General features: G+C 34.3%; 1 protein-coding gene and 1 long non-coding RNA gene across 3 annotated transcripts in view; one reads left to right on the top strand and one right to left on the bottom strand.

Annotated features, from left to right (window-relative positions):
• Nucleotides 1-238: 238 nt before the first annotated feature.
• On the bottom strand, nt 239-772 carry LOC120637136. Its single transcript, XR_005659421.1, has 2 exons — nt 598-772; nt 239-311 (listed from the first exon to the last, which is right to left on the bottom strand). It is a non-coding gene; the product is annotated as an uncharacterized LOC120637136 (long non-coding RNA).
• A 9,573-nt stretch (nt 773-10,345) lies between these two features.
• LOC120637119 overlaps nt 10,346-27,552 on the top strand; it is a 228,471-nt gene continuing 211,264 nt past the window's right edge. Inside the window, exon 1 of one of the 2 annotated variants that reach the window (XM_039908773.1) lies at nt 10,346-10,902. The gene's annotated coding sequence lies outside the window, so the exon portion shown is untranslated. The remainder of the gene's footprint in view (nt 10,903-27,552) is intronic. The other variant, XM_039908774.1, reaches the window with a different exon arrangement.

Genomic DNA, 27,552 nt, shown 5'->3' on the forward strand with positions numbered 1-27,552 from the left:
TTACCTGTTCTTCAGCTAATGCATTTTTTCTGGCGTGTCGGTCAAAACAGCTGTCTTTCTAATACGGCGTTTTGTAGCCATCTGCAATCTTGGGGATGCCTTTGGTAAAGGCTTTACAATTTCAGGATTAAACACAGCTGAAGCATTCATCTTTACTGGTGTAAATTGAAGTTCTTGGGCACTATTAATGGTTAAATCGATGTAATGTCATGTGGCAAATTTCCAGTTGTATGACAGCATTGGCAGCTTGACGTAATAACGTTTCGGATATTTTCCCTCTCTCAGTTTTCCGTTTGTAGGTACGTACCATCCTAAAAAAATGAAAAATATACTGTAAAAATGTATAGAAAATTTAAGGATCGATTGGGGTAAGTTGTTCCGGGGAACAACTAGACCCTTTGGGAGGGAACTTGTAGCCCCAAATTATATTTTTGGATAAAAACTGTCATGCTAGCAAATTAACAAATTCAATTGAAAAAACATTCAAGCTATAAAATACCTCACAAATGCCACTCTAAAATTGGAAAGATGCACATAAATCGGTCAATAATAAAGAAAAATAGACCAAAAAGTTTAATTACGAAAAAATTTACTCACGTGGTGTTCTAATAGCACAGTGCACACAGCCACTCTTTCGCCGCCGTCGAAGCAACTAAGATGGCCGCCAAAGTGGCGCGCCGCCTGATGCTTCAACGACGCACTTCACGTGTATTGCTATCTCTTTTCTTTACAAAGTTATTACTGTCGGAACAACGTGCCCCGGGAACTTCCAGCCCCGGCCTCCCCTACTTAGTTTATCAATACATCTGTAGTTACATTGATTTTGTTATCTGTCTGCAATTTCGCAATAAATGCCTTGTATTGGCCTCGTACAGTTGGTAAGTTCAACTACGGATCCAGCTTTCAGAAGCTGGGTGGAAAAGTATGATTTTTTTGTTAAAATTCTGATAAACAGCCCAGCCCCGTACCTCGACGAGCACAATTCTGGTAATAGTCACTAACATGTGGTAATAATCGAGACACTGTGAGGTATTATGCGTCGCATCGATTAGATTCCATACAAGACTGAAGCGCATCGAAAATGCTCCCGTATTTAAGTATATCAAAATACCCACCGACAAATTCATCAAACATTGATTGAGAATCAAATAAAATTTTAATTGTTTCTTGTAAACTATTTATAAATTGAAAAAAATATTATTAGCGTATTTGTAAAAATTCAAATCAATATAATAAAATATAAAGATAACATGAAACTATAGTTATTAATTAGTTTTATTATTTACACACTTTAAAAAATTGCTGTAACACAAGTCTAAAAGTAAGTATTAGGTACCTCCCTTTGATTGTGTAATTTTGGATAAACTTTATATTATGTTGAAAAAATTTAATTTATCCATTTAATTTAGTTTTCAACAGCATTATCTAACTTTCATTAAATATCTAACTGCCATTTTAAATATACGCGATATTGTAGGAGATACTGGAGTCTACCTTATTTGAGGCGGTATTATTTGAAGGCTGTCTAAACCCCGGTCCTGTCTGAACAGGAAATGGCTCGCAGATGAGCCTTTGACGGTGAGTTCGTAGCTATCGGTGCTTAGAACTTCTACACACTTGCGATAGCCACATCCTACGTTACTACGACTCAAATGTAAGATTTTCCATTACTATATACTGGACATACAATACACAAAAACTATCTTAGCTAAATATAAACTCTAAATTACTCTTAGGTAATAAGTAGTGTGAGGTTAACTTTTTACTAATTGTAGCACGGAAATTCGTTCGCGTGGGAATTTTGATGTGTATGCCAATGCCTGAACTACGGGTAACGTACACCTTTCCGAAGAAAAAAAATAGAAACGCTGAATGGACAGAATAAGTTGGATTGAGAAAATTGGAAATAAAGAAGTACCTAATACAACTATAAAGTCGGTAAAATGAGAAATATTATTAGAAGTATAGAAATCAGAAGAGGTAGACTAGTAAGAGATATGATGAACTTATCGCGAATATAATTGAGGAAAAGTAGAGGGGAATAGGACGACCGAAACTGGATTTTGTGAGAAGAAATATAAAACGAAAGGTTTAAAACAACCCTTCGTTTTATACACACGTTAATATTACGTTTTATATTTTCAAGGTTTGAAAGAGACGGCCAGGGACAGAGAAGAATGGAAGGAAAGAGCTATCCCGATAAGAGACTAGCTCTCATGTTAAAGAAGAAGAAGCCTTTTGTGATATTCCAGACTAGGTATAATGAAACATTGGTAGCCTGAAATGGGGTAAAACTGTTAAAGTATGTATAGTTAGTTATAAAAAGCCTACTCGTTTTTATAACTCGGTCTGAAGTTTTTTTCATAATTTATATCATCTGCCTTCTTGGTGCATAGCCTATGTATGCACGTCACGTATTGGTGTATCATATGAAGGGGCTCGTATGATATAATAATTTAGTTTTTGGTACCTAAACATATTAAAAAATATAATTCAATTGGTATAATATTAAATACCACTCAAACAGCTTGTTAAATCAAATGAAAAACACTTAAAGTGTTGTACAAAAAAGGGCAAAATCAATAATTATAAAACTACTCTATGAACAAGGTACTGTCTAACTTCTAAGTTCTCGTGGACTCTGGATACGAGTGCCAATTTATTTTATTATGATTGAAATCATCGAGAGCACTTAGATACACAGAGAATTGTAATATCCGGAGCATAATATGATGATTTTTGCTGGATTATGTTATTGTTATTTCAGCCTCGAATATTGTGAACGTAGCAAAATGTCAGCGATATTCATAAATAAAAATGCCTCTTTTATTCTATTAGTTTTTGGAATTCCATTCAACATTATTCTGTGACTTCGAATATTTGTTGAACAATACAAAAAAAAAATCGTTGAATATTGCGTAAAACAAAACACTTTTGAGATACGATAGACTTAAATCTATACTTTTATTATTTTATTAAAATAGCCCTTTCATCGCGCTTTATTTACACCTTTATAATTTAAGTAATACTTAGTTAGTTACCTCAATGGTGTAATACCGAAAGATTTACAATGAATGATATTGAAAAGGCATAATGGTCTGTTGCCCTGGGTAAAAAGTAGTATACCTATGATGATTATGCGGCATAATTCTGACGAAAACAACCACTAAATTTGCTCCTAATAAAGACATACCGGACACTAGAGATAGGGCTCGTAAAATATATATATATGTTCAAACAAAGCCTACCCTTGATTTGCATAGTATCGCCTTCAATTGGGAACATCAAAATTCATAATGAGATTCCCTCACTCACCCATGATTCTCTCTAAGAGTGATCTGAGAACTCTTCTAAGCTTTGCGGTTCTACCATCGAACGCCTGCGTTCTACGTCTATCTACGACGTGTGTGTTTTTTTTTTTTTTTATTAACGATAGGCCAGCGCATGACGACAATAATGCCCGTTAGAAAGCAATGATGAGTTCTAGGTTGGAGCACGCTTGCCTAGAAAAAGCCTATTCACTCTAGCCTTGAAGGTACTCAAATTATACGTGGCAGGAAACACAGTTGCCGGGAGGGCGTTCCACATCTTAGCGGTACGTATCAGAAACGTGGATAAAAAACTTTTCGTGCGTGTTGATGGAATATCAACCAAATAGGGATGCCACCGCTCACGGTGTCTCGCTGTTCTGTGGTAGAACGGGGAAGGAGGAACAAGATTGTGAAGTTCCCGAGCACACTCACCAAGGTATATAAAAACTTACCGTCACGAATATTTTTACAAGTACCTACACTCGGTGGATTAGTAGGGATTTTGTACAAATACCTACCTGGTAGGTGTTATTTCAAAGAACGTCCAAACAAGTATGAAATAATTTTGCATGGTTGTCACTTGACCATAGAAATTTTAATAACAAGTGTCTTATTATTTAATATTTTAATCACGCCCTATCGAATACACAATATTTATATTACGCACAGCTTACTACACTTTTAAACAAAAGTGCATATTAAAGTATACGTTTCCAAGTATCCAATCAATCAACACATACATACAACATATTTATTCCTGGATATATTAGTGTCCAATGTCTTAAATATTTATATATTCAGTATTTATTGGCCAATAATAGGGGTTTTTTAATACTACTATTTTCCTCAAGGTAGGAATAAAAGATTGTAGGTTCCAGGGGAATAATATCATCATCTTAATCATCATCAACCCATGACCCGGGCTGGCCTGGAACGATTCTCCTCTAAGAATGAGAAGGGATTAGGCCATAGATCACCACGCTGGTCCAGTGTGGATTGGTTGACTTCACACGCTCTTGAGAAAACTTTGGAGAAGAGACTTCCTCACGACGTTTTCCTTAACGTTATATAAGATAACTTAGAGATGCGTACCGGGGATTGAACTTTGTCCTAAAAAAAGGGAAGCCGATGCCCACTAGGCTATCACGGCTTTTTTGTAGTAAATTGTAAAATAAAAATATAATAGTTCAATAAACTCACACCCGCTAATTTTTCAATCGCAAAATAACTTTTAACCTAAGAAATAAATTTGATATTTTGATGGTTTTTGTGAGGTTTTTGTAAAGAGAATCTATCAGAACGCCGGTTCTAGTAAATCTATCAGAAATAGAAAATTATTTAATAATTTCTCAGGGCTTTTTTTAATAACTAGTAGTGAAAAACCTTTAGCAATCAGTTACCTACGTGTATAGAATATTAGGTTTGTAAATATATATTGTCTGGCCATCGCTCCCAAGAATTCGTTCCAGCCGTCCATTAGTTTGCCATTTAACGCAATATTATTAACAGTTTGCTGGTGGGAGGTTGATAACCACCGGCCAGTTACCGCCCTTACAAAGACGTTCCGCCAAGCAACGTAGCGTCCCAGTACGATGTAGGGTTATGCAGTGGCGTGCACAGTGGTTCGATAATGGTATGCATCAAGCAAGAATATGGTGTAAAGTAGAAAAATCCTCTTCCTATACAAGTTTTATGGGAAGTATACTGTAGGCAGTGCTTTTGTGCATGTATGAAGTGCACGCCACTTATTTTAATAATACTGCCATAACCCCAACTGCAGCAGGTTAGCCCGTCACTTTTAATAGAATAAATTATCTCTTACCACCAGTCAAGTGCTAACTTATAGTGGAATAAAAAAATCTTGTATTAGTATTTTGTAACCTACTTGTATATAACAAAAAAAAAATTAACAAAATTATATTTTTTTTAAGTTATTAAAAAGTTTTAGTTGCAATCATTCATTAGAAGGACAAATAAAAATACTTTATCGTAAACCCAATCTTGCTTACAAAATAACGTTTACCTAAAGCTAATAAAACAAGATACCAAAAAATATTAATTTTTTGTTACCTGCCACTTCACTGTTCATAAAAATTACTTACGTAGTAACAACCTGATGTGTTTATCGTTATGTTATGTTAAAACTAGCTGACCCACGCAACTTCGTCTGCGCCAAATCGTTTTAATATCTTAAAAAAAAGAAACTAATTGCATCGCTACTTGCCAGGTCCAGTTTTATTTCCAAACTTTGTTATTCGCCGCCCGGCGTCGCCGAACGTATTGTTCTATACCCGTCGCAACTTCTAAGCGATAGGACGATTTGAATAATTTAAAAATGAATTTGCAGGTATATAATCAAACTAAATATTTATATTATTTTATTTCTTTCGCATTTATAATATTAGTAAGATGGTACGCATGAATTCGATCGTTGTCCCATATGCCTTGCGAATTGCTGTTATTTGTGAAGAGTTATGTCTTTTATCTACGACAAATTTTCATTCCGTTTCCCGGAGGAAACTTTTTGTTTATCGGAATAAAAAGTATCCTATATGTTGACCCGGAATACCAGCTACCACTATGCCAAATTTTAATTCAAATCCATTCAGTACTTTTCACGTGATGCCCGGACAGACAGAGACAAAAATTAAATTAAAATCTGGTTTGGACTCGGTATCGATTAAAAATCATCCCCCGGTTAAAATATAAAATATATTAAATGTACAGAAATCTTCCAGTTACAGTTTTTTTATAAGTATAGATGTATCCTGTGTGACACTGTAATGCCCTGGCAAGTCATTAAAAAAACAAACACAAGTATCACATTTCTTAATAAGGTGTATGGGGGTATATACAATTAAACTACAACTTAATGTCGTTTGATTTCCTCCTGTAAAGCAGAAGGATCGAATTTCAGTAACCTACTTTCAGTAATTTTCCCACGCCAATTGGCATTGTTATTCGAAAAAAGATAGTACAAAATGTAATGATGTCGTGAAATCCGATATGAGATAATGAAGGGAATGTTATATTACGTCGATAACTGATGTGTTTTTTTTTACTTTAAAGGTGCCCATTCACGGGCGATTCGTCGCAGCGATTTATTCCACTCAAATCGCAGCGATCTATTGCTACGAAATTCTAATAGCATGTGAATGCCCTTGCACCAGTAATTTGTGCAAGTAACATGTGCATGTAGCTTTTAGTCGTATACATCGGTATAAGAAGAAACTATGCATGTGTTTTCATGACTTACGCTAGTGTACTTGCAGGTGAAATCGCGCCAGATTCCATGCTATCTCCGAAATCGAATGCGATGCAGGTTTATAGATATTGTACCTACATTGTACTTTCTTTAAAGCTCTTTAAGGTGCTTCTAAATGAGGTTGAAAGAACCTAAATGTACGTAGTTCTTCACAGATAAAAAAATATAAATATGTTATTCTTGACCATATTCTTTATTAAATGGATGTCTACTTAACACGATTCAGTTTTGTTCAGGACACAAAAATTACCACTAAAAAAATTTGGAGTACGTTTTTCTAAGTTATTCATTAAAATGTTGGTACCAAATAAAACAATATTTTTTTTTAATGTAAACATTACCTACTGAGTATTAAGGTTGTTTTTCAATTTTTATTTACTTACCTACTTATTGATATTGATATTTTCTCAGAGTGTAGGTTCGAACACTTTAATAGTAGTATGAAATTAAATTTATTCATTCATTCATTCATTCATTCAATGTTTAAGCATAGATGCCTTGGATTTATTCAATATCAACCGATTACCGGCCCACAACAGGGTACGGGTCTCCTCTCACGATGAGAAGGGATTAATTAGGCCGCTAGTCCACCACGCTAGTCCAGTGCGGATTGGTCGACTTATTTCCTACAAATAAGGATTTTAATATGATGTAGAAAATTAAAATCATTATTTTAAATATGTACATTATTTTAATTATTTTTATTTATTTATTTATTAGCTTTTCAATGGAAACAAACAGTACTATTACACATAAAAGTACCGTATGTTTATATCACATAAACCAATGAGGTTTCCACAACTTGGTTATACATATAATACGATACCATTAACCACAATTGCTTCGGAATAAGTACCTACCTGGCGAAAATTATACAAAAAAAGAAATAAAAAAAAAATGAAAAACATAAACTTTAAAGTTTATAATACTTATTTTGCCATAATAAATTTCCAAAAAGTGCCAATTTTGACATTTTAAATGGAAAACTAGACAAATATGTACGGTGTATATGCATGTTTATTTTCTAAATATGTACGGTGTACTTATAACTTAATAGGTGTACACGCACCTTCTTACGCGACTATTTGTAAAAGATCTCATTTTATTCCCGAGGTAAACAGTATCCTATGTCCGTCAGAATAAAAATTATATCCATGCAAAACTTTAAATTGTATCTGTGCAAAGCTTTACCAAGATCGAATTACTTGTGAAGCTAGGAATATCTCAGTAGCGAAGGCTATTTTTTTTATTCCGCGGGAATAATAATATATGGGTGTTTTCCGGAATAAAAAGTACCTCTCCTATCCACGCCCATCTCCTGGATGCGAGCTATATTTGTGCCAAGTTTATTAAGATCTGCTGATGGACATAAAATAAGAACAAAAAAACATTATTTTTTTTACTTGATAGATTTCTTTTTACGCAACACCACAGACAACGTACGGTGCGGCGCAAGTGATTATGAAAAAAAAACCACGCTTAGAAACCGAATAAGGGTATGGGTTAATATAACTGCCATTCCCCAAACAAGTTAGCCCGCCTCCATGTTAGACTGGTCATCGAAAGTGATGCATTATCGTAATTTATTCAAATATAATAAATAGATAGATAATAATATATTTATCGTACGTAAAAGTAATTCGTTTAAAGGAAATTGCATACAATTTTACAATAAACTACCCATTGATATATTGGAGATGTCTCTTAAAAAGTCAAAAGTTTGTATTAAACGTAAGCTATATATAAAAGTCCTATTATAGTATAAAGGAATACGTAATCGACGTTCTCAAGGGCATGTGAAGTCTACTAAACCGAACTTGGGCAGCATGGTGGATGGCCTAATCCCTGATCATTCTGGGAGGTAGTGGCGTGCATACAGGGTAAGCACAGGGTATGCACTAAGCGGGCAGAAAATGTACAATGAAAAAAATCTCCAGTACGAGTTATAAAAAACACATTGTAAGAGTTATAAAAAGCCTAACGTTAGATTATATAACTCTTACTGGAGATTTTCTTCAATTTATATCATCTGCATATGACGGCCGACTGGCGCAGTGGGCAGCGACCCTGCTTTCTGAGTCCTAGGCCGTGGGTTCGATTCCCACAACTGGAAAATGTTTGTGTGATGAACATGATTGTTTTTCAGTGTCTGGGTATTTATCTGTATATTATAAGTATTTACATGTATTATATTCATAAAAATATTCAACAGCTATCTTAGTACCCATAACACAAGCTACGCTTACTTTGGGGCTAGATGGTGATGTGTGTATTGTCGTAGTATATTTATTATTATTATTATTATTATATACCCTGTGCATACCCTGTATGCACGCCACTGCTGCGAGTAGACCCGTGCCCTGTAGTGGACCGGTAATGGGTTTATGATGATGATGACAATGATCCTCATTAATCTGTGAAATGTATGGATAATTTATTAACTACTTACCTGTAAGAGAAGTTCTAAACTTTTTTTTAAATACATCGACTACAGTTATATAAATGCAACAAATGTTTTGCAAGATACTATTTAAATTTAAATAAAAAGAAAGCTCACGCTCAAGCTCTGATCGCAATCTCGCATTCTTGGCTAAGCAGCCCTAAAATGCACGCTATGTAAAACTAAAGAAATACTGCATCGTTTACAAAAATGATAGCTCTCGGCAAGTGGCCGAAGCTTTCTTGGAAGAGAGGTTACTAGGCTACCCCGGGCTCAGTTCTCGGCGCTAATACTTAAAGGATGCCGCTACCTGTCTCCCTTGTCTACCTGCCATTAACATCAGCGGCTTTACCCTCAGCATTGTAAAAACAAAGCTAACGTTAAGTTTAATGGAACCTTCTTGAAGTTATTTTTTTTTAAATCTCTCTTAACTTCGGACTTTATTGATGGATGGGTTTTCATTTAATATGTAGGTACTATCTTAGAAATTCATTAAAATTCGGGAGACATCGAAGTACATAATGCATTTGTTCTCCAATAAAGAACTCCAGGAAACCGGAATCTTAATTCATTTTTCAGGTACCAAAGTTATTTTATTGCTTCGTCACACCTGTGACATTACTATTAACTTTTAAAGCAATATTATTTCAATATTGTGGACGTTTTGTTTTAAAACTATAATCCTTATTTTTTTATGAACAATCTGATATTTATGATTCATGTCAACCAGACAAATTTTATAAATTTTATCAACGCAACGCAAGTCTGTTTTCAAGTTAGAAGAAGACATGTCTAGTGCCGACCCCACATTTGCTGGGTTGATAACAAAATAATTAAGTAGTTCGATATAGAAATACACTCCGGAGATTTGGATTTCACACAATTTATTTATTTATTTAATTGTTAAGTTACATTTTTCACGAAGTAATTATTAAGTAACGCCTGCTTCTTCTTTGATAGTATGGAGTTGACGGAGATCTTTGGAAATGTACGACGGAACTTCTTAACGGATAAAGGCAATCATGCAATAGTTTTTAAACTATTATTGTAATGTGAAGTAAATCCTCCGAGATGATACAGTTAAGGCAGTAGTAGGGAACCAACACAGATCTTTGTTTCAGAATAATTGCTTTAAAAATAGTGTTGTGACAGTCAATATTTCAGTTATCGATAAGATCATTAAAGTGTAGCAATGATACAAATAGTAGTTATTAAATAAAATAAATAAAAATATATTTTCATTGTGCGTGGAGAGGCGCGCGCACGGGGAGGCCTGCGGCAAGCGGCAGGAGACGCGGCGCGGCGGGTGAGGGGTCCTTCGCCACTCGCCATACACCATACGTTCGGCGGCGCCCTCGCGACTCGCTAGTCACTGCTTGGCCACGGAGCGCAAGTGCTGTTTCGCGGCCGATCCGATACGACTGCATTGCTATCCTTACACACACATAGCTACTTCTTTTACACACCGTCGCAGCCGCTCATATTTACAAACTGTTTAAACGTCTCAACGCCGTTCATTCTATTTGACCAAGGCCGGTTCCGAACTTGACTTGTGATTGTTTGTTAGAACTGTCAGTGCGCGTGTTGTGCTTTATCGATAATATAACCTGTATGACTTCAAGGGCACAGGCGACTTATGAAGTTGTCCTTTGGATGCGGTGTTATAGAAGAGTCTAACTTGCTCCTAGCTTTGTTACTCTCCTAAAATGTAAGTGGGCGTATTCGAAAGTTTAATAAAATCGATGGGGTGTCGTGCGTGCGAATTGCTTTTACGTAATCTTTGTTTACCTTAGGGATATGATGCACTGTGTAAACTACCCCTGTGATACATGATAATAAACCTCCATTGACATCTCTTTCATTCAAGGCGACCGTGGACAGTATCGGTAAGTGTGTGTGTGTGCAAAGTTTAGTTTTCTGTTTACTTTTCTTTTACAGAGTTTTGCTTGTTTATTGGAGGTATAATAATTTAGACACCTCTTATTGCTGGATTATTTTGGTAGTAGGTAGTTTTGATTTAGAAAAATTGCTTAACTTTTAGATACCTATCTATTTTAAGTTTATTAGTTCTTGCTCCTCTTAGAATGAGCACTTAATCAATCTCGAAGATATCCAATGCTCAATGTTTGGAGAAATTGTATTACCATCAATAACTAAGGATGTTTCGAATAAATTTAATGCAAATTAAAATTTATAGTTGTAAATTGCATCGACGAATGGCCTAAAATTTTATAGTTTATCCTAGTAGTTTTTAATATCAAGACTATTCCATGGTTAATCCACTTACATCAAACTTAGTTTATTTATATAAATATCCATATGTATAAAGGAATACTAAGAATGGTCAAGATTCATCCAAACGAAGAAGTGGACTGGTAGCTACACCTGTAAAATATACACCTATTACTTAGGTAACAATGTAAGTGAAGAGAAGAAGCAATAAAAAGTTACCTATATCCGCAAAGAAAGACAAACAATAATACGAAAAAAAAGTTGAACAACACTTAAATATTAAAATATAAAGCTTACCTAGGTACCTATTCAAAAGTCATGACCCGCCATACAAGACTGGTTTTCCTGGGAGAAGTTAACATTGAAGATAAGTTTTGCATAATAAACCAGTAAGTAGGTGTAAATGATAAAAAAACGCAACCTAAGTGTTAAAACTAAGGAGAACAAAAGAAAATGAGCCATAATTTGATCTTTGTTAACAGAAACGTTATATCTTAACTGTACATCTTTACAAAAATTTGTGATAAATGTACGTGCTTGAACAAACTTATCAACAATACCTGTATCGTATGCTTGAAATATTTTAACACGTTTTTTTATACAATGACCATGACAGTTAAGCATTTATGTCAATATTAGGGCGTCTATAGCGAAAACGGGCTTGGGACTAGCCGGTCTTTCAGGCACTGCATTCATATTTCATGAGCACCGGTCTGAGCCACAATGGCGTCGCGATGAGGTCGTCGGACGAGCGTGGCTTTTAACTACACGTCTAGCCTATTTTTTCAATGTTAGTTAAAATTAAGTCCTTACGCTTATACTGTTCTATATAAAAATGAACTAACTACCACGTAGCCACATTATGGACATGTTCCCAAATGACATTTGTCACATTTTGTCACAATTCGAGACACTGTTCAGTATTGGAAAACTGCAATAGTTTCCTCATTACTTCCTTCATTATACATAATAAACAATTAAAGGACATACTAATTTTACTATATTTTCTATGCTTTATTATTAGTCTTGGGTTTGATTTCCAATCATGTGATAATACTCGTTAAAACTCATCATACCACATTGGCGCATCGTGGTAGGAGTATGCTCTTAACATTCCTCTAATAAGAGAGGAGGTCTGTGCCTAGCAGCGAACTGTTAATAGGCCGATGATGACGATTATGATCATATTATTTAATACAAATATGCGATAGAAGCATAAGGGTTTTCTGGAAAAGACAGTTGAACCGGAATCGCTCTGAGATCCTAATTCAGTGTCACGCAGAGAAATAGCTACTAAAGATATCATTAGTCCCTTGGGAAATCAGAATGAATTAGATACGAACACATATACGTCTATTGCGCTACATGTTCAGAAGTAAATTATAAATTATTCAGGATTAGGCTACGTTATACTTCGTAATGCCTCTCTGGAATTGGAAATTACCTGAACTTTTCCACTTAAACATTTTGCATCGTTTAAAATCAAAGTTACGATATTTACAACAAATAAATTATATTTCTTTGTCCAACTGCAAAAAAGTAATAACGAGCAAGAGATTTCTTAGTATTGTTGCCAATTTTCTTATACAAAACATTCATGATTCTACAGTTCCTCTTTTAAGCTTACAATCTGTTTTTTTCCGAGCAGCAGTTTACATGATCTGTTTGTAAACAAAACCAGTCGTGACGGAAGACGTTTAGTCACGAGTACATTGGGCTGTGACTCAGAATGATGCCATCTTGTGAGGGCACGTGCTATGTCGCCGTACCTTTGAACTATTGCATCGAAGAATAAATTAAAAAGATCAGATGCGAGATCAGATCTTTTTAATTTACTCTTGCTTCGATGTTTCTTAATAATATTACCGATTTTCTGAATTTGTATAGTAACAATAATACAACATCAATTTATATGACCCTCTATCAATAAATATTTTAGCTTGACACTGGAAAAATAGATAACAATCGCGTTCCAAATTATTTTAACACTATCCAGACAATCTGGGTTAGTTCTTTGGGTACAGTTATTATGAACCTTACAAACTTTCGAAGGCCATACTAAGGCGTTAACCTGGTCCAAGGCTGTGTTAAAGATGCGTCCGCTTGCGTCCTGCTTGCGGCTTATGAAGACTTTGCACAAATGGGGGTGTATTTAGGTCGCGTGTATGTCAGAAACTTACACCTTTTTACTTAACTTCGAGAGGAGTATCAGCTTGGAGGAGTTTGGCTGTACACGCGATTCGCGCGTCCTTTCGCGTGTTGCTTAGTTTGGCCGATACCTGCATACTATTCATATCCTTTGAAGCAACTTTTGTCCATCATGGAACTTGCAGGAGGCCTCTTGCCAAATTATAAACCCAGATATACGAATGGTCTCATCTTAACAAAAGTTTCGATGGGTCAAGTTTCAGAACTTTAACGAGAAAATGGTTAATAGCTCCAATATGATGAGACTTTACAATAAATTTACTTATGTCCGTTTTGAATAATGGCCAGCAAGGCAATGCCTAAATAAGTTTTACCTCGTTAGATTAAGGAGATTCCTAGGCATACACCAACCGTTCATTAATAGGTATCACCTAAGAGTTCGTGAAACGTTTTTTTCTATAGACATCGCCTAAATCATTAGGCATTTGATTTAGGCATTGCCTAGGCTTAGTTAAAACAAATGCAATAGTTTACAGACCAGTAAGCTTAGCTGGACTGCGAATCCGTATCCGTTATACGTAGATACCTATAACGAGCACGGGTTAGTGTTACGTAATAAACTACGTTTTTGTATTGGTAGGAGTGAGTACCTACGTTCGTAGCATATTTTAGACTTAATTAGTAAAATAAATTTTAATTAAAGATTATTGTCACCAAAGTGTTGACAGTCGGAAACCAATTTAAGAAAAAATGCTTGAAACATCAAGAATAAATATGACTTATTTTTAATTGATGCTTTTTATATTGACCACACTCATACGTTGTATTCAAAATAATACAAATACTCCTCAATTCTAAATATTCGAAAGTTTGGATTATGTTCTTAACGTTTCTTTGTATACAAATATATCACGATGCTATGTTTCCTTCTTCTATGGTAGCCTCGTTCTGTGAGGTGAGACTAAGTTTTGTGGACTGTATGAAATCAATGTTCTTTCGAAATTTTATTAGCTCAAATTAGCAATTCCCAGGATTTGTAGATATTCCGGTATTCATAATTCGTAAAATTAAAATTTTCGAATTTATGAGTGTAGATAATTTTAGGCATGAGCAATTTACCAACCAAGTTACCATAAGTAAAACAATCCTTTTTTTTTTCTTGTTTGAACTTTTAATTCCAGGGAATTAATACAGGAAATCTTAATATTGATAATAAGCGGTTTTCCAGATATGAATATGAATACTGTAGTCCTCGAAATCTTTGCGAATAAAAAAGTAAGTAGGTACATATTTTAAATCGTTTTAAGTATAACTGTTTTAAAATTCAGTCTATGTTGGCAAAAGTAATAGGTATGCTAGCTAATGCGCGTAGTATGTAAAGACTACTTATCTACCTGGCACCCAGTGCTCTCAAGGGAAAACAATATGCCTCCACCCTACATTTCCACATACGTGTAATGAGGAACAAGGAAAGCTACGCGTCAGTTAAAACATCATAAAGTAGTGGTCCTTGTTTTAATATGTTTAATTACCTGAGTGTGCCTGGATGTTTTGTTGAATTTTATGAAAGAAATTACGTAAGTACCTATTTAAAAGTCATAACAGTTTTGGTTTTAATAGTTTCTAAATTAGCTTCGATTTTTGCATAGTTGGTAGTGTTTTATTCTGTTAAAGGGCGATTGAAGGTTTTTTCAATTAAAATTAATAGTAAATTATGTCCAAATTGTAAGCGTTGCCCAGTTCAGTGTTTATTTCGTACGGTTTCCAAAAAAGGAGGTGAATTTGATTGGTTTTCTTGTTCAGAACACCCACTCGAATCGTAAAGGTTAGGATTACTTGAGTAGGTTCGCTTTCTGTTAAGGTTATTACAGAAATGAAGTAATTAATATCACTCGGTATAACTTGTTCTGGGCCGCATAAATTATTTATCTCAACCTACATGGTAAATAGCGTAGTTCGGAGATTAGGTCATTGTCTATTATAATAAATTCTGCAGAACTTTTTTTATTAAACATTATTATTTTAAAATATATGAGTGCAACATTCTTGAATCGATATGTTAAGTATCTCAGTATATAGACTTAAATAAAATTATTTTATTATAAAAAAAAAGTAGATATGATACGGCGAGTATAGTAATTTTCTCTCACGGTTTTATCTTTTTCTGTCTGACCGATAATAATCCTGCGTGGCTTTTGCCGTTAGTAGTTTTTTAAAAAAGGTAAGCTTCTACATGCTTTTGAAAAACCATGCACATTTAGAAATTATACTGCAGTAATAAATTTATACGCAAGTCGCAACTGAGCCACAAAGGGTTATTTTTGCATTTTTATCGTATCCATTAATGAATTAATTAGTAACACATTTATTATTGCTGAAAGAATACAATGCAAGTAATATTGCTTAACGTATATTCAAACGACGTATTTTTATAGACACATGTATTTGTAAATATAGTTCAAAAAATCTAAAAATATTATATATTTGATAATATTTTTGATAATATTTGTAGATTTTTCCATATTTCGACCCGGTTGCATGGATCGTGGTCACGACGGTACTCGTTGAACTGTATTTAAAAATAATATTTTTTTTTTTTTTTTTTTAAATGAGGATTAACCACGAAAATCTTAGTTTAAAATCTTTAATTACATCATTATTTGTCTCTATCAGGCGAAAATCGCTGAAGCGGATGATTTTAAGTGTGTAATTTTATTATCTATGTATTTCATATAAATTGAGGATGTTATTTGTTATCTATTTATATAGGTATTTATGTTATATATTTTATTTGTATTTATATGTAATATATTTATACATATATATTATAGTTATATATATATATATATATATATATATTTTATTTATATATTTGTATAATTTTAAATATTATTTATTGCACCACCTACCTCTTTTCTATGTTTTTTCCTTTTACGCCATTGGTTGCCTCGAAGAAATCGCTATATTGGCGATAAGGCCACCAAATTGTACTCTCTTGATATGTATTTATATCACTGTAACTACTTTTTTTCTTTGGTCTACAATAAAAGTGTATTCATTAATTCATTCATCTAAATTCGATTTCGTTAATATTGCCTTACTAAATATCAAAAATATAAATAGTCTGATCAGTATATAGTATCAGGAAATTATGTAAGTAGAAAAATATATCTCTACATTAAGGGAATGGAGTTGACGAATAAATCTCATCATTTATATTCAAGGGGTCGTTTTCGTTTATCTTTAAAACGCCCTATTTTATCCCACCTTAAAAGTTTGACAATTGTGTGAGACGCGGTGAAATATTCTTTTCAAACTGATGAGAAACTCTTTGAAATGAACTTTTTTTTGTGTTCTGGCATAATGACCATTTAAAATGATAATAAACTTTATTATACAGTGACACAGGACGATAGCAGCCATACCTTTTGTAATTGTAATGGCTGCCCCTTTACACCTAATAAAAGAAGAAAGGAACTTGAGCCTACAGTGAAAGTTGTTAATTCTAATGGTTCAATGACCGTGTACTTATAACACTGCTTCGTGTTTTCATAGAATTTGATATTGATGCTAAGAGAAGATAAGGTTATCCGATCAAGTTGGCGCTAACTTTTGGACTTAAAACAGCTATGCGGTACAAATTACAATACAAGATAGCTAGATATATTTGAGAGACATTTTCAAAACCTATTCGAACTATTTGAATACATATACCTGCTACGTTAATAAAGGTTTAAATGATGGTAATACCAACAACCATGGTCGTAGATAAAACTTAATTTTCATTAAAAGCGTGAGGGGTTGCCGATGATCACCACGCTGGACACACGAGTTGGTGATCGCCTGATAGAACACGCTGCTGCCGTTCTTCGAGATATAAAATGAATTTTGGATTCCTTTGTCTGTTCCAGTTCGTAATTCGTTGTCCATTTTTCAAACACTTGCCGGCATCTGATTAAGCTGTAATTTTTACGTATGTAGTTCGGTGAACAGACAATACATTGTCAAAGTGTTTTGAGGATGTCGCAGGCGGAAGCGGGATGTTAAGAAATTAATAGATTAAACAATTTTACATTTCCATGTTTAAAACTGCTCCACTTATCTTAGACCTATGTTACACTAGATGTGCCCTGCGGCTTCGCCCGCGTAATTTTGGGAGGCAGCGTACTGCTACATAGTCTACACCTATAGTAATTTATGAGATTTTGAGATTTTTTCACCAACATTTTTTTCTTACGTTATATTTTTTTTTCAATGAAAAGTACTATAATATATACTTTATTATTTCTAATACCTCTAAGAATATGTATAAAAAGTTTCATGAAGTTTGGTTTAGTAGTTTTCGCGTGAAAGCGTAATAAACAAACTTACATTCACATTTATAATATTAGTGGTGATTACACACAAGGAAAGAAAATGTAAAAAATATATAAGTATTTATAGCTTATTTTAAACGGAGTGTCGGACGCCGCCCGACTATATGGAGCGACGACCTCCGAAAAGTGGCAGGCATCGACTGGATGAGGAAAGCCGAAAATAGGAAGAGTTGGCGCTCCTTAAAAGAGGCCTACCTCCAGCAGTGGTCGCACAATGGCTGCTGATGATGATGATGATGATCTAATTTTTTAGATTCCACTACAAGTAAACCATATAATGTTCACTGCAATACTATCTACATGTAAATAATGATGTCAGTATTAAACCAGCACGCAGTTTGTGAACCCCGAATGGGTTTCTATGCGGCATCTTACCGAAATGCTTAATCACTGAGCGACGAGTCTTTGTTGGTAGGGTGGTCCCTAGCCACAGCCGAAGCCTCCCACCAGACCGAACCAGGGAAAATCCAGAAATTCCTCCTATTAATAAAACTACAAGCCGTTGCCCGCGTTAATTTTTTACGGTTTACGACAAATCCCGTGGGAACTGTTTTTTCCTTCAATAAAAAGTAGTAGCCTAAGTTAACCTCTATCCTTTTAACTATTTTTTCGCCAAAAATCTAGTCGATTGGTTCCATAGTTAGGGCGTAAAGTACAAACACACAAACAAACAAACTATCGCATTTATAATATCAGTATGTAGGTATACATCATTCACTATGCGCCAGAGAAGTTGTCAAACCTACCCATCGTATTCGTTATATTATTTTAATACCTTGCTTTTCCGCTTGTTCTGAGGGAGCGATATCGATTTTCTTTGAAATACCTTCCTACCCTAAAGTAACAACTCAAACCTCTCCGCAATTTATTTGATTTTGTTCCTCACTTTTCTTGGAACACACCTACATACATTTACAATTATTAAATTACACAATCGCATTTTAATTTTTGAAATTTAAAACTAAGTATTTAGGTATTTTAATTGCAAATAACTTGTTAATTAATATTCATATTAACACTATCGTAATGTATTTCAAAATTAGATTGTTTAAAAAAAATTCAAGGCTAAATACTATGTCTACATTAATATTATACATAGAAAAGATTTGTATGTTTGTTGATATGTAATCGATAAACTTTAAAACTTCTGAACTGATTTTGTTAATTCTGTCACCATTATAACGATACGTTACACTGACACGATATATTTAATTTCAGCAATAATCAGATTTCAGATTGAAATAGTGCTATATGTAAAACAAGCCCAAAAAAATAATGTTCGCAAATTGTTTTATCTTCGTGCGTTGTCTAAATGGCTAGTCAAGCAGAAATACTATGCTCTATTAAAATATTAGTCTTCAGAAATTAAAAATAAAAACGTCTGCTATATCAGACAGACAGAGAGAGAGCCTCAATATCGTAATTAAAGTAGAAATAAGATCGTCATTTATAACCATAAAAAAGTAATTCTAAGAAAAGAGTCGGTAAGTAGTAAAAGTCAGTTTACTATTAAGACAACCTTAAACTTAAACATTGTCCTTAACAGTATTTTATTTGGTCGTATAGATTATGAGTTATTGCAAAAATAATATTACGGGATGTACGGTAGGGCTCTGAGTGAAGTATCCACGTGAAAACATTGTCTTACCTTTAGTTAGCGTGGGTGAAACCGCGGGGAATTGCTAGTACTACAATATATAATTACACGCACATATGGATAGGCGCGTCATAGTCCGAGCTGCAATAATATTATTAATAGGAGGATTAGCCTTAGTACAAGATTTGCTCGCTCGCAACCGAGGAGTCGGTTTCGCATATCGAACCTTCTATCGTTAAAGTAAAATAGATCTAAGAAGACTGATTTTAGAGCCGCAAATCCTGTATTTCGAATTTTTGTTTTACAAACGTTCTGTCAAAAGTTCGAGCTAAAGAATTGTAGGCCAGTTTGAGCTTTAATTTAATGTAAATAAGATACATATTACTATGTTAAAGTATTTCCATACTCGAAAACGGCTCCGCGATTGCGAGCGAGTAAATCTTATTCTAAGGCCACAGGTCAAAGATTAATTAGTTTTGGCGCGACATGATTTTTCTAATGCTGGGTTTCACTCTACAAATGAGGTCGAGGTTAGACTGATTACTTTCGTTAATGCATGACTTGCCTGGACCATGGAGGTAGAACTAGTGTAGTGTTACTGTTAACTGATCCGATCACACCGTTAGACAGTATGCTAGAATCATAATATGCATTATCCGTTTAGTTCCCCGCTCAACCAATCTTCCCAACACTTACAATATTTTTGTTGGTACGACATTTATTATTACCCAGTACCTACTCATCCTAATCGTTGTACCTATAATTGTATCAACCCGTTATTTTGATTTGATTAAAATGTAATTCCATAATATCAATCGTTATTTTTCCTCTAAATAACGGATTGATAAAACAACGTATAAAATTTGTACTGGCTACTAATAAATGTTATGACAACAAAAGTATTCTACAATGTTTTTTGTTGTATGACATTTATAGAAGAGCCAGGTCGCCAGAATCAAGAAGCGGTTTTAAAGTATGATGTTGAATACATAATTTCATATAAACGCCATACACCATGTGTCTATGAAGTCAGGGTAAGGTAATCTTTTGAGCCAATTTTGAAGCACGAACAAACATTTTTAAAAAGGTGTTTCCTCCTCTCTCTATGATCTAGATGTGTACACCTCTCAACTTAGTTTATTTTAGAGATTTAAATACAACATAATGTGCACCACGAATCTCATTATTATTGATTATGATTAGCAGTATTTACTACACTGAGATGGTACGGAGACCGATAACACCAGTGTTAAAAAAAATTAAGTATTCTTTTAATCATGTAACAGTAGTTATCAGCGCTCTTGAACAGTACTTTTTGTAGTCACCATAATGAACCAAAATATTATTAAATACAAACTCTTTAGCAAAATTCTTGATTTGTAGCTTTTAAATTATAACTGCACTGATATCCTAAAAATATTGTGACTAACACAATCGCCGCGCTAACGATTAGTCACACTAAAAATTTACGCGTCAAATTAAGTAATAACATCTTGACTTTACTCGCCACTTACATTAATTCATTAAAATGGCCGTCGTTTTCGTTCTTTTCTAGAAGGTTAGTATTACTTTGTACCGAGGAATGATGAAAGGAGATTATTCTTCTTACTTTAAATGTACCTAGGTACATATTTATTTGTTGGTTTGTTTCGTTCTGTTTATTGTTTATTGTTGTGTTCTGCTCAACCGTTGATCCGATCTTAATGAAACTTGGCTCACATGTAGCTTACCTCCTGGTAATAGATATCAACTACACAAATTAAAGCTATATTAAAAAAAAGATTAGAGGTATGACTACCAGACTCCCTAACAGTTTAACCCGCCACCATCTTAGACTGCATCATCACTTAACACCAGGTGAGATTGCAGTCAAGGCCTAACTCGTAGTGGAATAAAAAAAAAACATTCGTAAAAATTCTAACCAATTTATATATATTATTTCGCGCATTTTAAGTTATACTTATCTAAAGTTTAGTAATTACGGTATAATAACTGTAACATAATTACTGTATATGTATTTTTAACTAGCAGCTCCTCGCTACTTCGTCGGCGTTCAATTTCTGATAAGTAAATCGTACACAAACTTCCCTTCTACGTCTCACCGCCTCACATTTACCATACGAATCGAATCTATAAGCTCCTAGTGGGATGGTATGACCTATGATATGATATGATCTTCCTCAAGACTATAGGTAATTTCAGAGATGAGCGCGTTCAAACAAACAAAAAAAATGTTACTTTAGAGGTCTGTTTGCTCAAGTGACGTGAAGCCTCCGGATTTTCTAAGGTGAAGTAAGCTTTTTTTCTGTCCATCCGTCCACTATCAGTTTAGATGAGATCTTAATTTATAGCAAACAATAAGTTGGATATTTTCTTTTAACTAGATATCTTGATACAGTTGTCAAAGAGCAAATACGCTGATCACATCTGTTATAACAATGTTTGGTCTGAGACAGACCGGAACCGATGCAAGCAGTCGAGCGATAATTTCAAGGCCACCACCATTACGATCACAACTCAAGGAATACCTAACCCTTGAATTATGAAGTCATAATATGTTGCAATAAATAAATAATAATAATACTCATTTATTTCAGGCTTTACCCATAAAAATTTAACATAGAACATCCGTTTACAAAATTAAATTAAATGCAATTAAAATAAATATATAAATTTGGAAAGATACATTGTCAAGAATAAATTAATTAAATAAATAATTTATTATTTGTATGCGAACTTGCTACAGTGAATCCTGATGCGTAGCTTTGACTAGCGGTTGCCCTCGACATCATCCGTCTTCTTCATCTTTTATACAAATGATTCCATCAGCTATTGTATACCTACAATAATATAATCCCCGTTATTACTTCGTTTTGGCTTTACTACCTTTTTTGTGTAGTGGTTATAACGGTACATAAAATACCATATAACCTTCATTGAGAATATGGCTATATAGGCAAAAATACAAAATCCGACATCCGAATATAGTTTTGTTCTATCTATTAATACATCTATGTTTTACATAGATACTCAAACGCTATTGCGGATTGCCGATCGTCTACGCTTTGCCATCCACCGCCCCGCCCAAGCTTCTGTGTGTTACATGCGTTACTAATTAATTTTTGTAAAGCGACTTCTTATTATTACAACATCTATTTACATTTTAAATATGTACAACATTCTGCCAATGTCACGTACACGTATGATAGTCACTTTATTATTCTCGTTCCACTACGCTATATGTAACTGCTTACCTAACTGCTATATGATCTACTTCAAATGAATAATAGTGATACTTCATCTTATTACATTCAATCGAATATCAACGACCGACGTGAACAAAAAGTTTCTAGCAAAAAATTGTCAAAAAATATCATAAGTAGGTATACCATTCTCCTTAAAATTTATTTCATGTTGGTATGTTCATAGTACACACTTACATATAAGCTATCTACCGCTTCAAAAGAATGTGGAGGCTCTCATTGAGTGTCTTAAGCAGGAAAACTAATTTCTTAAATATAGTTCAATGGGTAGGAACACGAAAGCGGGTAGTCAGATTCTGCCCGTGACATCCAACTTGACATCTCGTACCTACGCAGTCGCGTCGTGACCACGATCCATGCAACTGGGTCGAAATATCGACAAATCCAAAAATATTATCGTGGTATGTACCAGTTGAATTTCCTAACCGTTTCCATCAATTTTAACTGTAATAGAGCCTTTTCGAGGTAGCTTGTCAGTGGTAGTAGGTACTACTGCCACGCTCATTCCCACTACCAAGCAGCATTGCTGTATTCCGGTCTGAAGGGCGTAGTTGCCGGTGCTATTACAGGCAAATGGTGCTTGACACGTCTCAAGTTGATGGACACAGGGCGGCAGTATGCAGGACGTGTTCCTTACGCACCTTTCCTTTGTTCATATTTTCAAAACTGTGAATAGTCACTTGAAGAAAAACAAGGTAAGGTAATGCGTACACACAGCAATTAGCAATAAAGCAAGGTTCGTACCCTAATCTGCGTGTTATACGATGCGTGTGCAGTGTGCTCTATAAAGGCTATCGGGTGCTATTATGTATTAAGATGTTAATGATTTATAAACTAGAATGTAAATGTCTTCTGAAGAAGTGAAATAGTAAATAGGAACTAATTTGCTGAGCAAATCGTTCGTTTAGAATCGCTTCTCAAATGAAGCGTAACGCATAACGGGTTGGTCTATTGTTCGGAGTGCGCCTAGTTATTGCGGAAAACTGTTTATCATGGCTCATCAGCGGAATTATGCTAGTGATTAAAATTTTCGTTCATAGCAATTTCATGTAGGTACCCTTAAATTTAACTAAATACTTTTTTAAATAAATTTTTGAAGATAATTTTTCTCCAAAAATTAGCACCAGGAAGATAACAGTCTTTGAAAGTAACTTTGGAAAATTTATACACAATTAAAACGCATAGGACGGATTTTATTCTACCAAAAATTTGAAATTGAAAATATTACTATTTTCCACAAAATTACCTTAGAATTTAAATTTCTGATTTTAATCCGCTTTTGTGCAGATCGATCGCCTAATAAAGCGGTGATAGCACAGTGGGTAGGAGCTCGACTTCACTTTCGTTGGAACGAGTTCGAATCTCAGCACGCACCTCGTTTGTGCGTTTCAAGTAATTAAAATATCAATTGCTTCAAAGGTGAAGGATAACATCGTGAGGAAATCGGCATGCATCTGTCCTCCATAGTATTCTCAAAGTTATGTGTAGTCCACCAATACCCACTGGACTAGCGTGGTGGTCTACGGCCTTTAACCCTTCTAATTGTAGAAGGAGACCCGTGTCCTGTAGTGGGCCGTTAATGGGTCAATATAATGATCACCTTATCAGGTCCTGATCTGACCATTTTTAAAGGTGCTGGAATGGTGGACTCACAGCGATAAATTCAATATTAGGTTGGTAGGAGCCATCAAACGGATATGAGAGTCGCAGAGAGCTGCTGGAAACAGTTGAATATTTAACTCCCTACAAAATACCTATATCCAGCGGGGTTCTGTATTGGTGATGATGATGAGGATGACATAAAACTATGCTTAGGTAAAACACGACTTCCACTGTTCGGATAGAAAAATAGTAAGGTATTTAGTAAGTACCTATATGAAATAGGTATTCTTAAATGAAATTGCTCAAATTGATAGTTACGACAGTCGCGTGACTGTTGACGATTGCACTGAGATTTCTCTGTACGGATTAGGAAAAAAATAAGATTGTTTCTAATAACGGACATTACACGATGAATGCCGAAATGTTCTTTATCTGTTAGCTCTAGGCTAGTTTTGAGAGAAAACGCAAATCCGTCATGCGATTTGAACATAGTGCCTTCCTAGTTACTTCCTCAATTATCTTAATCTGTTTTTAATGTAAGCTTCTCATAAAACTCGGTATTCAATCTGGCATATTAATTTCAGTAATGGTATTTAAAAAGTATTAATTCGTTTATTGTTGTACCTAATCATTATGTAAACTGCAGTTTTATATTTGTTATATTTGTTTTCCGTCTTTCGTTTTTTTAATCGATGGCCAGAGTAGAGGGGTAGATATATATGCGTTTTATACCCCATTGAAGTAAAATGCCTTCTCAGTAATGTATCCGATGATCACATTCTAAATTACAATTTTATTCAGGTATGATAAAATATAGTTAATCAGTAATTAATATGGACTGGTTTTTGATTATATGTTTAAAAACAGTAACTCATCTCCAGAAATCTTTCTCGGCTTTGAAGAATTTTTCAGAGATAGCTTACATGCTGCAGACAGACGTAGGATACTTTTAGTCCGGGAAACAGAGTATCCCAATGGGATTTTTAAAAAACCGAAACATACTCGCATAAAATCGCGTGAAACAACCATAGGTACTTGGTATAAAATAAAATAAAAAAACCTATAACGGTTTTGTTGCCTCAACTACTGCCGAAGTATTGATACGATCCTACGTGCGGGTTGAATAGAAAACCTCCATATTTATCGACGGTTAAAATTGCATAAATTTAGCATGTTTAGTTAACATGCAACAAGGAAACTTTCTATCAATCATTTTAAACGTTGACAACGCGATGTGCCATGCCAACTTTATGAGCACATCATGTATTATTAATAGTATATTGTGTAAACAATGAATTAAGTAACTCGTTAGTCTAACATTGTCGTAAATAAGTTAGTAAAACTATTCATTACTTTCTCTATTCATTGTATGTAGTATAGTCTAGTTATTTTTACGTAGGTATAACGTGATTATGTCCATTTTGTGGAATACTAGAACTTGCGAACTGCGTAAGATCACGTAAAGAACGCCGTCTATTTATTTAAAGTAATCCAAAGTGACAATTTCCTTACCAAAAGGTTTTCGATTTCTCGGCTGTTCCTTTCGCTTTTCTATAAATCACCCCTATATTCAGGAAATAAATTAAAACAAATAATCATATTAGTACAGTTATTTTAGAATTTTTGCAACACGCTCGTTTTTATTATGCCGTACCGTATGTATTCGTAACGGTTCGTTAACGATAACGATTATGCAATTCAACAATGTACCAAACAAAAACCCGATTAACACTATTTAAAAAATATACTATCACCGAACAACGAATAACTATTTCCTATTATCTTTATTATCTATAGTATAGTATTTATTTCGCTATCTTAGGCACTTAATAAAGTCAAGAGCTGATCTATTCTTATATTTACCTAATATATGTTTATTAAATTTTTGATTATAAATGCCATAGTGAGTTTGTCTCTTTTTTAATTAGAATCAGCAATTTTTATTTTGTTTTCAATTATTGGTCAAGCAGAAAGTAAAATGAAGTGGTTTTAGATCTATAAATGCAATTTTTTTTTTAGCATATCTATTTATCCCACATATGCCTCTATTAGACGAGACATTATTAATTTGTTTTAAACGAGATAAACTTTCCTAGTGTCAAGAACAACAATGGAGTGTCTAAAACCGATAAGTTCCATCAGAAGCATTTTCCGCATTTCTCTCCTTTAACGAGTCTGAGTGTAAACAGCTCAAGTGTAAAATGGAATCGATTAAAGCTCCGACACTCAAAGCTACACGTGGAGATTACATTCTATTTTGTTTTCTATCGGACCCCTCTCACGATTGCGGTGGCACAGAGATAAAAGTTGGATTAGGAGTCTAACTATCTGCTTAGGGGTCTTTTCCTAAGTGCGGTCAGATCCGTAATTCATATAACCACTTGTCGTAACTACACTGGTCATAACTATCAATTCTATGTACCTACCTACCTTATATAGGATATCCATGTGAAAAGCTTACTCAAAATTAAATAAAAAATATTAGAAAAATCATAATGTACCTTTTAAAACATTCCGCGTTTGGATTTAGGTTATTTGTGCTGGTGATACTACTAGTACTACTTAAAACAAAATAAGGGCAACCGGTAGAACTGTAACATAAACAGACATTGCTCCTATTTGGTGATTCTAATAGTCTGTAAATATGGGCATATTAGTTATTTTAAGGGTAACTGGCGTTTCTGGAGTCCTATTTATCAAGTGTACCTATTTGTAACATCTGGTGAGTTTTACATCGAGAGAGAAGTTAAGATAGTTCAAATTTACTGTAAAGAGCGTCGTATTTTTAAAAAAAATAAAAAATGGGTTAGATCTTATTTTGTTTTGAGTAGTTTACATTGATAAGAAAGCGGTGATAGTCTTGTTAGAATAAATACAATTTGAAAAAAACCGTTTTATAGGTTAGGCTACCATAAATTCGTATTCTTTATTTTGAAAAGAAACGTGTACATGGTAGTAAAAAAGAGTTTTACCGTACATATGAAGATATACGTAACGCGTACGTTCAGCGTAATTTAATATGAATTCCAAAAATATGAACGCATTGAGATCGTCCAGCACGTAGCCACCACGAACACATCTCTACAAAATTCATATCAACATTTTGTACCAAGTATTTTTATTGGAAGAAGAGAAGAGGACAATCTTATTCAAGTTTTACATAATATACAATCATAAAAATTAATAAGTATTACCAGCGGTGATAGCTTCGGACTTACAGAGTCCAGGCCAGAGTGGTGGTCTACTGTGGTCCCTTTTCATTGTCTGAGGAGACCCATGCTCTGTAGTGGGCTGGTAATGGGTTTATATGATGATGCT

The sequence above is a fragment of the Pararge aegeria genome, chromosome 3 (genome assembly GCF_905163445.1).
Source record: "Pararge aegeria chromosome 3, ilParAegt1.1, whole genome shotgun sequence".
NCBI lineage: Eukaryota > Metazoa > Arthropoda > Insecta > Lepidoptera > Nymphalidae > Pararge > Pararge aegeria.